This window comes from Silene latifolia, chromosome Y (genome assembly GCF_048544455.1).
Source record: "Silene latifolia isolate original U9 population chromosome Y, ASM4854445v1, whole genome shotgun sequence".
NCBI classification, from domain to species: Eukaryota; Viridiplantae; Streptophyta; class Magnoliopsida; order Caryophyllales; family Caryophyllaceae; genus Silene; species Silene latifolia.
In genome coordinates, this window is record NC_133538.1 from 299,930,160 (window position 1) to 299,941,876 (window position 11,717).

Sequence of the window (11,717 nt, forward strand, 5' to 3'; positions counted from 1 at the left end):
TAAGTGTATAAAATATCACGAATGACATGAAGAGAGGTTTTCATGAGATTCATTTTTGCTTGATTGAAGCAAAGAGGAATGTGAAACTGAGTGGGAGTTAAGAAGTATCAACCCTGGATGTATACGATAGAACAAAGTTGAAAGAGACATCTTCTCAATAGATAGGCTAGTTCCACTATCTTGGTATGAGATACCAAGTACGGGTCATTTCTTTGTAAAGAAGTTTACATGAATTGATAAAACGTAAGACGTCTAGCATAGGACATTTTTTGCATCAAAGTGGTGCTAGAGTAGCAATGATTTCGATGGGGACAAATGTACCTAAATTTAGTTTTTAAAGAATGTAATCATCCATGTTTATACATAGAAGGCATCACTCATGTGATTTAAAACAAAAGGTTGTACCTAATCCTATGATAACTTGGTGGTTGGTTTAGACCACTCAATTTAGAGGAATTTTACATTCTCGAAAACTAAATATTATACTATCTTGTAGATTTTAAAGTCTCTCATCCGGTGAACCCAATTGATCAAACCTCAAGTAAATTCGTTTCAAATGAGTAAACAAAAAGCACATTGAACAACCATTTGATTGTGAGTCTTATGGTATGTGTGCATGTATTATATTTTTCTTTTGCAGAAAATAAACACAATAGTGAGGTGATTGACCATATACATACGGATGCTTAAGGCCAATAGTTGGTTATATATATATATATATATATATATATATATATATATATATATATATATATATATATATATATATATACTTCGTTACTTTTACTGTAATGTTAAGTAGATATGAAAACCTCGTATCTATTTAATAAGACATAAAAGTGATTTTTGAAAGGTGGAATATTTTCAAAATGAAGTAATAAACCAAAAGCACGTCAAGATCAAGATGTTGATCGGAAATTTCAAAGTAATGACTTTGAAGATCAAATGGGTAATATCCAGTAATGAACTTGATAATCACTAAGAAGATTGTGAACCAGTTCACATAATTCCTTCTTCTAAGGACACCATAGAGTATGGTGTAGTCAAGAAGATAAACCGAACTTTATGAGATATAGTTTGAGATTTTTCGCGATTTTGTAAGCTATTTTCTCACTAAAAGTTTAAAACCCGACTATAATGGCCTAAATGACTCCATATGAAATATGGATAGGGAGAGTCCTTAACTTGTCATTTTTATACATTTGGTACCATAATGTTTATGTTCAGAACCAATTTGTGTATTTGTGAGGGTTATCCAAAATTGAACCACTTGGTTTTTACTCCTCCAAAACGAGAACAAAGAGTTTATGGCTCATAATACTGTCTTTCCAGAAAGATTTTCATTTTCTGGAAGACAAAGTGGGAGAAATTTTGAACTTACGGAAATCCAAGACCCACAAAATAAGTATAATGCAATAAGACTTTCTTTATTGTGGCTCAGTGGTTATAAGGAGATAATTTTGCGATAATATTGCGTTACTTTTCAAAACTGACGAATCTTAAACCCTCATCAAAGGCTTTTCTAAAGTATGAACTCTATGTGATGGCGTGTCACCATGCAATTCGAATTGGTCTCCTTACACAAGATGTGATAAGGAAGGAAACACGAGAGTTTTTCGAGACTTGATTTAGGGCGAATACTTTGGTAGGTACCTTGATCTTGTTGTAAAGGTTACATAAGATGTTTAAAATTTGGGCTTGTTATAGAGATTTTGTGACAACCCAAATGCCTTTATCATTTCGTATGGGTTTAGGCAAAAGGATAACGAAACATCCTCATTGGGAGAAGTTTTGTTGATCTTTTCAATGTTAAGAAGCCTAGCATGCTTGAAAGATCCCTTTTGTGGCCTATATACGTCAAAGAGTTTGCAACCTTGGGTTAAATCATGTCATTAATCATTAAGGTATTACTTGAGTTGTCGAGGTACCATACTGATACATGGAGTTTAGTGGGAGCTAAAGTGAGTTTCTTATTCTAAATATGTGCTTGACATATTAGTGACTTGAAATATTCTCGGGTGAATACTTGAGAGTAGCATGGCGTATATTAAATATCCGGATCTAATGAGATAGATCTCTATGGATATTAGCATTATAGTCAAGAGACTTATTTGATAAGATTCTTGACTCGTTCAAGTTGTTGAACAATTAATATGATCTCTTGTGCTTCCGCTGCAGGATCTAATAAATATGCTAAAAGCTTCTCTCGCCGGGACTTATCATGTTGAGAATATGTGAAGTCATTACCAATCATTTCCTAGTGAGTGTCACTAGATGATTATCAAGAGCATCCTTGAGTACTTGAGAAGCACTGAGGATTTACTCTTGTAGTTTGGAGGAATTTATGAATTTTGTGTAAAAGGATTACACTGAAACATTCCTACGCTTCTAAGATGATATGGGCCTCGTTAAGGAATGGTTAGCATGTAAAAGTGTTGTATGCATAAAGAATAATATGTACAAGAAGTTATACATATATGTATGAGGAGTCATACATAAAAGATGTCATATGAAGGATTTGTATAAGAGTTATACGTATAAATCATGAATGAAAGCTAAGTACATTACAATATCCGATATTGTAAAAGAGACAGTTGATATTCGGAGTTTAATGGAACTAGAGTAGTTCTATTAGCCGAATATCATCTCCCGAGGGACTGTGAAAACAGTGGGAGTGTTTGACTGGCTTTTGAACCAGAGTCTAAAAACTTGTTTAGACATGTACTTAGAAAGGCTCTATGTGATGAAAAGATTGCATAGAACAAAGGAAAATAGCAATGGAAATTAGAGTCATGCAACTGTTGCTAATCCTCTAGCCAAAACCGTTGGCATAAGGTAGACATGATAGTAATGTCATCTCAATGTGATTGAGGAGTATACCTTAATTGCAGAAGATCGTTATGTAAATATTGGATAGAGTATTGATATTTACATAAGTGATGATCGCATACATTGTTTGAGTTTCTTTAAGAACTCAATTATTCAGTTTGACTGAAAACATTGAATATCTTGTTTATCCGAATTGGTTGTGGAGACAATGTTGAGCCCCAATTCAAGTGAATAGGATGAACATTATATTAGCCCCTAGTCACTTAATGAGGTGATGTCTCTGAGTGACTAGATTGTAAGACGATTGATGGTAGGTTCAGCACCATAAGGTCAAAAGGATGACTAGTCGTTTACATAGGCAGACTGTGGGACACTTTGCTGGGCAGTGACATTAATAGAGTCCCTTAGATCTATTACAGACGCCTGGTCATGGCAGGGACTTCTATGATATTCCTATGTGTCGATTCTTTAAACTGGAGACTATTATCTGAGCAAGTGCAGTTTTCGAGTGACTTTGGTTTTTGTCCTAGGTCATGCCGTGAAAGGGGGCCAAAAGACATCTACTGGGTCATGGTGATCTGTATTGTGCAATAGGATAGATAGGGCAGACGGGAATTGTCCACCCACGTTGGGTTTAAACATCTCAAGGCCACTAGAGGACTTATGACTACAAATGCGTGGCCACGCTCGGAAGTAATCTGTATGAGATTTTTCGGTCAGGTAGTCACACTCCCAATCAATAAAACCACTCACGATATGTTCATGTGCAAGTGCGACCTGAAAGACACCTTGTATTGAGTGGGAGATTGTTGTTAAAACGGACAAGAGAATTGATAACACACCCTTGTATAGTACAAGGAAGATATTGTTGAGATAAGGAGTTATCCACAATTGTGTGTTATAATCATCGCACAACTTGTCTCGGACAAGTGGGAGATTGTTGGAGTTTTTGTCCTCCACAATAGTGCATGATAATATTATTCAATCTCAATAAGGAATATGCATGGGATATTCATTGGCAATACTAGTCAGCTGATCAACGTATATCGTTAACGGTTGGCCAACTAGGGTTTGACGTTATTGTCGTGAGACGGCGGTTTTCAGCTGATCCCTTTCAGTCACACCTAAAGGAACGAGCCCCAACACGAAAGCTAATTAATTGTATGAGATACAGTTTAAATTAGTCCCTTTATAAATAGACTAAAAGGTTAGTCGATTGATTAATTAATTTAGAGAGATATCGAGTTGTGAACTTGAGGCGCGGAAATTATTATTTAATTATGCGATAATTAAATAATAAATTTTATGAGATGGGTTTTAGTCAATTAAGTGTTAATTCACTAAAATTGTACTAATTGATTAATGTGATTAATATTGGTACGTAAATACTATGTGTAGCGATACACATATATTTACGGAGTGATTTGGACGAAATTAATTGGAAACATTTAAACATGAAACGATGTTTAAATAAAATTTACACGTATTTGTGCGACATATATAAGAACCAAAATGGACCCGTAATTGGGACATTGGAGCGTGTAAATGGAGTGTAGTGGATGATTAAAAACATAATCATTACACTTTATTCTTCCACAAGTTATCTTATGTCTTTTGCATGTGATATGTAATTGGACATAAAATAAGATAATTTCCACACTCCACTATATTCCCTACTCCACTCACCACTTCCTCCACATATACTCCAAAATTGTTGTTCATTTTGTACAATACTTCACTAGTGCATTTTGCATGTGAACAAAGTTGGTACATCTCTCTAAAATTAATATGAACATTATACTAAGCTTGTTAGTAATTAAGAATAATTGTTAGTAAGATTGTTAGTAATATTTACATATTATCAAGGGCAATCTTATTAATATCTAGTTAATATTAGTAAGGTTGTTGGGTAAGTGATGTGACCATAATTAGAGCATATTTTGTCCCCGAATTAGCCTTCTTCCCATGCTTTTTAGTGCATATTTGGGTCATTTATTGTTTTTAGTCCTTTGTTTTGCATATTCTTTGAGGTTTTATGTCCTTGGTAGGAAAGGAGTGCAAACCTTGCATTTTCATGGCAAAATGAAGCTAAATTGAATGAATTCAATGACCAAGCATCAAAGAGAAGACAAGATTAGAAGGCCTTTGTACATGCTATAGTAGATGGGCAATGATGAGAAAAGATCCTTGCATCCCCGAGGAAATCCTCAAGGATTTTATGAAGAAAAAGGAAGAAAAGAAGAAAGAAAGAAGTTGTAAGACAATCCGAGCGGATTGTCCACAAGACGCCCGTCCAGCAACCACAATCCGAGCGTCTTCCCCCTGTGGACGCCCGTCCAAAACACCCCAAATCCGCCCGTCTTCCCCATCTGGACAAGTGGGAGAATCACCATAAACCTCCCGTCCCGTGCCCTGGACTCCCGGATTCTCTAACAGCTATTTCGTCTACTACAAGCTTCGAGGAAGGATGCGCATATTTTTCTATGACCGGCAAAAAGGAGACCAGAGTCTCCCTAGAGACCGGCGATTCCTCAAGGACTTAATCGTCATTTAAGCCCTTAGTAAACCCTAATTTATGTAACCAATCTCCACTATAAATACCCCATTAGTCTAATTAGAAGAGCATGTTCTTCTTAGCAATCTGTGGTGTAGTTAATATCAATCAAATCTCTCTTTAATCTTGTAATCAACATTTAATCAAGTTTTAATACAAGTTTCATTTCCTTAATCTCTCTTGTGTTCATCCTTTGTTTTGGGTAATTGATGATTATTTGGGTTATTATTGGGAGATTGACAACCTTCCAATCTATCATCAAGTACTTCTATTATTCTTTGCTTTATTATTGGAATCATTAGTAGGTATAATTCTCCTAATCCCTTTTTAATTATTGTTAACCACTTTCATTTATTCATCATGTTTTACTTTGTTGGTATGATTGACAACCTTGCTAGCATGTTCAACATGATAATGAGTGAGTAGTTTCCTTAGCTAGGGTTAATGGGTAATTAGGGGAAACCAATATGGGGGATGATTCATGCTTAATTTAATATGTTTTCATAGTTTATTTGCTTGCTTGTTGTGATCTAAACTTATGCACATGTTATGTTTTATGAAATGCGAGCCTCTGAATCCTTGCATTTTTTACCCATCACCTATCTTTTCAATGAGACTTGTAAGACATAAACCAACTCGAGTCTCATTAGACCATGCATTTAGTTGAGTAGGGAAGATTAAGTCGACTTGTAGGTGTTGTACAATCTAATCGATTCGACTTCGGGACCCAAACTTTCCTAGGATTATAAGATATAAACCAACTAGATCCATCACAACAATAATTGCTTGCTTATAATTTGAGAATATGTTTGTATGATCAATTCCCAAGAATCCCCTATGACCCCATGACACCCTAGTGCCTTTTATCAATTTTTACATCCCTTTTTAATCATCTTGCTTGTTTACTTTGATTGTTATTTAGTTTAGTGATCTTCTACTTCAAACCCCAATTTGTGACACCCTTAGACACCACTAGTTGAAATAGAAAATCTCATCTCAATTCCCGTCCCTTGGGATCCGACCTTTACTTGTCTCTTTACTAATTGTAGAGTTGTTTGTGAAGTTATAAATTGTGTTTTGGTCTAGGTGCTCCTAACGACAAGTACCGAAAACTAAAACTCCTCGAGAGTCCGACCAAAAATGGCGTCGTTGCCGGGGACGGTGTTAACTTGATTTAGATTTTCTTATATTGTTATTAGTTGTGTCTTTCTTTGCCTTGGGGAAGTAAAACTCCTCAAGGTTTGTTCTAATTATTTTCGAGTTGTTTGATATTTTGGATGTATAGAAGATCACAAGGTAACTTGTTACCCTTTGATCACGAAATTGAAAGGACTTTGACAACCAATAGAAGACTTGCTAGGAGAACTTTGAGAGGTATTGGTGAGGTTGTAGATATTCAACCAAACACTATTGAGTTCATCAACCCTTTTGCAAGAGAAGGTGAGGAGATCCCAACACAAAATCCAACACAAAATCAACCCACAATGCCTAAATTTTCATCACATTCCGTACCAACCGAGGAGAACCTACCCAATGGTACTCCCACACCACAACACTTAACCGGAAATTTTATTTCCAAATCCGCATTTATCCAATTAGTCGAAAGAAGCCAATTTGGGGGGATGCCTAGTAAAGACCCACACTCTCACATGGAGACTTTTTGTGACTATTGTGATGCGATATCTCAAACCGGTGTAACTCAAGACCAAATTCGATGGGTCTTATTTCCTTTTTCTCTAATTGGCACCGTGAAACAATGGTTGAAAGGCCTTGATAAGGCTACTCTCGGAATTGAGTCTTGGAAGAAATTGGCTCTAGCTTTCTACAAAAAGTTCTATCCACCGGAAAAGACTAACATGCTAAGAGCTCAAATTACGGGCTTTAAATAAAGAGATGAAGAATCTTTGTATGAAGCTTGGGAGCGATTCAAGGGAATTTGCCGCTCATGTCCTCACCATGGACTTAGCGAGTGGTTCTTGGTACAACAATTTTGGAACGGTCTTTATGAAGACTCAAGAAACATTCTCAAAATAGGATCAAATGGAATGTTCACCGAAGTTGATGACAATCAAACTTGGAACAAGATTGAGGAAATGGCGGTCCATAACTCACAATATAGTAGACCTCGCAAGGCTACTAGAGGAGGAAAGCATGAAGTGGACTCTATTACTCAATTGGGTGCTCAACTTAGTGCTCACATTGATACCATCAATTTGAAGTTTGAAAAAGCTATGGCTAGGCTTGAAGAAGCCTCAAAATCACCAAAACATCATGTTAATGCCATGACGGCATCTTCATCAATCCCAAATGGGATATGTGAGAATTGTGGAACTTTGGGACATGACCAAAGTGAATGTAGGGGAACAAATGAACAAGTGAATGCTTTTCAAGCATACAAGAGTGGTACCCCTTATTCCAACTATTACAATGAAAACACCAAATTCCACCCAAATCTCTCATACAAAAGCCAAAATGTTCAAAACCCTCAACCAACATACACCCCACCTCCCATGAGAAACCAAAATCAAAGACCCTTTTACAACCAAAACCAAGGCTACCAAAATCAAACTCTATACAATCAACAAAATGACCAAGGTTTTGATGTTCAAAAAGCGGTCCTCCAAATGCAAAAGAATCAACAAGAGTTTTTCACTCAAATGCAAAAGGATAGTCAAGCAAAGTAAATCACCATCAACAACATCCTAGCCCACACCAAAATGTTGGAAACCCAATTGACTCAACTAGCATCTTCAAACTCACAAAGACAAAAGGGGCAATTACCAACTCAAAGTAATCCCCCAAGACATGAAACGGTTAGTGCCATTCACTTAAGAAGTGGTATAAGGTATGAGGAACCAAAAAAGCAAGTTGAGAATGAAGTTGTGGAAGCTAGTGACAAAGAAGAAATTGTGCAAAACTCCAAGGATGGAGAACCATCAAAAGAAGAAGTTTCAAGGAAAAATGAAGACAAGGCCAAGGAGAAGGAGCCCATTGTGATTAGACTTCCTTTTCCAAGTCGCCAAGCCAAGCCCAAATTTGATGACCAAGTTGGAAAATTTATGGATATTGTGAAGAATTTGGAAGTCTCGATTCCTTTCACAGAATTAATCAATCACGTGCCGGCCTATGCAAAATACATGAAAGACATCCTCACGAAGAAGAAGTCAATCCGGAAGCTTGAGACTATCGCCTTCACTAAGGTGAGTAGTGCAATACTTCAAGGGAGTTCACCTCCAAAACTTAAAGATCCGGGAAGCTTCTCAATACCGTGTACCATTGGCGACACCATGATCAACAAAGCCTTATGTGATCTAGGTGCTAGTGTGAGTGTTATGCCGTACTCGGTGAGTAAAAGGTTAGGGATGGGAGAGCTTAAATGAACCAATATCACACTCTAAATGTCCGATAGATCGACGAAGACACTATTAGGGATATGGGAAGATATTCCCATAAGAGTTGGGAAATTTTTCATCCCGGTGGACTTTGTCATTGTTGACATGGAAGAAGACTCCAACATTCCAATCATTCTAGGTAGACCTTTATTGAACACCGCGGGTGCAGTGATTGAAGTGAAGCATGGAGAGCTCACTCTAGAAGTGGGAGATGAGAGCATAACTTTCAATCTTGACAAGACCATGAGAGCTCCCCGTTTGCATGAACCATGTTTTATGGTTGATCATTATAGCCGGAAGGATGATAGGAATAAGTCGGAATTCCAATGGAAGAAGAAAGTTGATGATGCTCCATTCAAAGAGCAAGTGAATTGTAACAAAGAGAGCTTGAAAAGCTCACCGAAGTCAAGCAATGAAGAGGATGGCCTCATTGGCCAAGACAAGAAAGTGGGAGAGTTTTCTCTATCAACTCAAGAGATCTTTAGTGACCAAGTAGATGAAGTTTGTGGTCATTGGGACGATGAGTTTGAAGGGATCTTTAATCCCTACATTGGTAACGCTATCGATAAAGACAAACATGAAGGACAACAAGGGCAAAGATCTATTGAAGATCTTTACCATGACAATGAACAAGCTTTTGACTACTTCTTCAAGGTGTTGAGCAACATCAACAACACCTTGGACATGCCCCCATAACATCTCACTAAGGATGAGAGTTTGGTGGAGTCCTCTCCAAACCACCATTTGTAAATATTTCTAACTCCCTAACTCGCATTTTAATTCTTACATTGCATTTTTGTCATTTTTGGATTTTTATGCTTTGGTCAAGATATTTATCATTTTTGAGAGAAGTGAGGGAGGAACTAATGATTTTATTGATGTGTAGTGCTTTAGCTTAGTGTGGGGATAGCAATTGCCTAGGCTATTCATGCCTTAGTAGTGCCCCTACAATGAAGAACACGGGTTTTGAAGAATGAAAATGACACGGGATATGCAAGTGCACGGATGGAACTGAATCCGGGTAGACTAGGAGGAATCTGAGCGTCCTCAAGGGGAATCAACTCGTCTTTAGGGAATCCGGGCGTCTGTTGCAAAATCCGTCCGTCCAATTGAACTGAAAAATTGAAAATTTGGGACTGTTGAAGATTCCGAGCGTCCTAGCAGAGAAGACGCTCGTCTGAAAGAATCCGCTCGTCTTTGCAGAAAGACGCCCGTCATTTTGCCTGTGCAAAATAAGAAAACTCGCTGTAACAGAATCCGCCCGTCTTTATTGGAATCTGCTCGTCCTGCAACTGAAGAATCCGAGCGTCCCAGCTGAAAGACGCTCGTCTTTAGGCGAGAATTCCTGAACCCAGATTAGGCAGAATCCGAGCGTCCCGAAGGGAATCCGCTCGTCTTCCCCCTACAGTTCGAAAATTTTGGGTGTTTTTAAATACCCCTCCCACATTCATTCATTCATTCATACATCCAAAACACTACCATAAACTCCAAAACCCTCATCCTCTCCATCACCAAAAACAAGATTTCCTCAACCAAATTCAACAAAATCAAATCCAAACTTCCTTTCAACAACAATTAATCACTCCTTTTTCAACAATAATCAATCCAAGCACCAAAATCTTCAACCTTTGAGTCAATTTTTGAAATACAAAGGCAAATCCTTTCATCTTTAAATTGATTTGGGTATAATTGGAAATTGAAGATTTTCAATCTTTTCTTGGTATAATCATCAATGGCAAGAACAAAAGGATCAACAAAGGCACTCTAAAAAAGGCAACAATGCCTTCAAGCAAAGAAAGCCTCAATGGCTATGGTGGTTGCTAGTGCAAGCTTGGAAGTTCAACAACAACAAAATCCTCCCTTGGAAGCAACAACATCAACAACTCCGGAAATTGCACAATTATCAAACTATCCGGAGGTAATTTTTATTTCTAACTCCCATAGGGATACATTTGCCAAGTATGCTAAGAAATCCATTCTACCCACCAAATACATATGTGAAGATGCCTTGAACAAATTGGGTGTCCTTGAACAAACGAAAGCCTTCTTTGAAGCCATGGGGTTGGGAAAATTGTTTACTACAAGAGAATTGACATACCCCTCCCTTACCTTGGAATTCTTAAGTTCATTAAAAGTGACTAAGGTAGAGACTAGAGAATACATCGAGTTTCGCCTTTCCAATGTGAATAGGCGCATCACCTTTGATGTTTTGAGTAAAGCGTTAGGTCTTAGTGATACCCCTCGTTATTATAAGAAGCCCCAAAAATATGACCCTGCTCCTCTTTGGGAGGCGATTTCCGGGAAGAAATTTGAGAACTTTCATGCTTGTCGCGCTCTATTAGTCCACCATCCGGACATTAGAGTGTGTCACAAGGTCATCGGGAATACTATCATTGCAAGAAAACACACTAACCACTTTACCAAGCTCGATTGTGTCCTACTTGAGTCGGCCTTAAATATTGGAAGGGAATTCACCAAGCCTTACAATGCTCTAAGGCTTTTGGTGGAAAGATGGCTCAATGTTGATTGTGGAAAGGAAGGCACCGCTTTTATCGTAAATGGAGGTCTAGTTACTCTCTTGGCCAAGTACTTTGATCCGAATTTCAACAAGGATAGCAAGTATGTGGCAAAAAGAGGGGGTCATCTCATTGACATGGATGCCATGATTAACAAGTACAAGTGGGTCAAGCATAATCCTCTTGACACCAAATATGGGTGGCTCACCAATGATGCTAGATCTTTCACTTTTCCTTCCAAGATATGCCGCTTGAGTGTTCATAGAACAAACTACCTTCTCCCCCTCTCAAAGGAAGCCGAATACATCATCCGTCAACAAAGGGGTGAAATTGAAATGCCCTCCTCCTCCATTGTCACACCACCCTATCCATTCAAATTTCAAGAGTTCAAACCCGAAGGTGTTGAAGTGGGAAATGACTACATGA

At 37.8% G+C, this 11,717-nt stretch overlaps 1 non-coding gene across 1 annotated transcript; it reads right to left on the reverse strand.

Moving 5' to 3' along the window:
• Nucleotides 1-7,239: 7,239 nt before the first annotated feature.
• LOC141634559 (small nucleolar RNA R71) lies at nt 7,240-7,346 on the reverse strand. The gene has a single exon (XR_012539287.1). It is a non-coding gene; the product is annotated as a small nucleolar RNA R71 (small nucleolar RNA).
• Between the last annotated feature and the right edge of the window lie 4,371 nt (nt 7,347-11,717).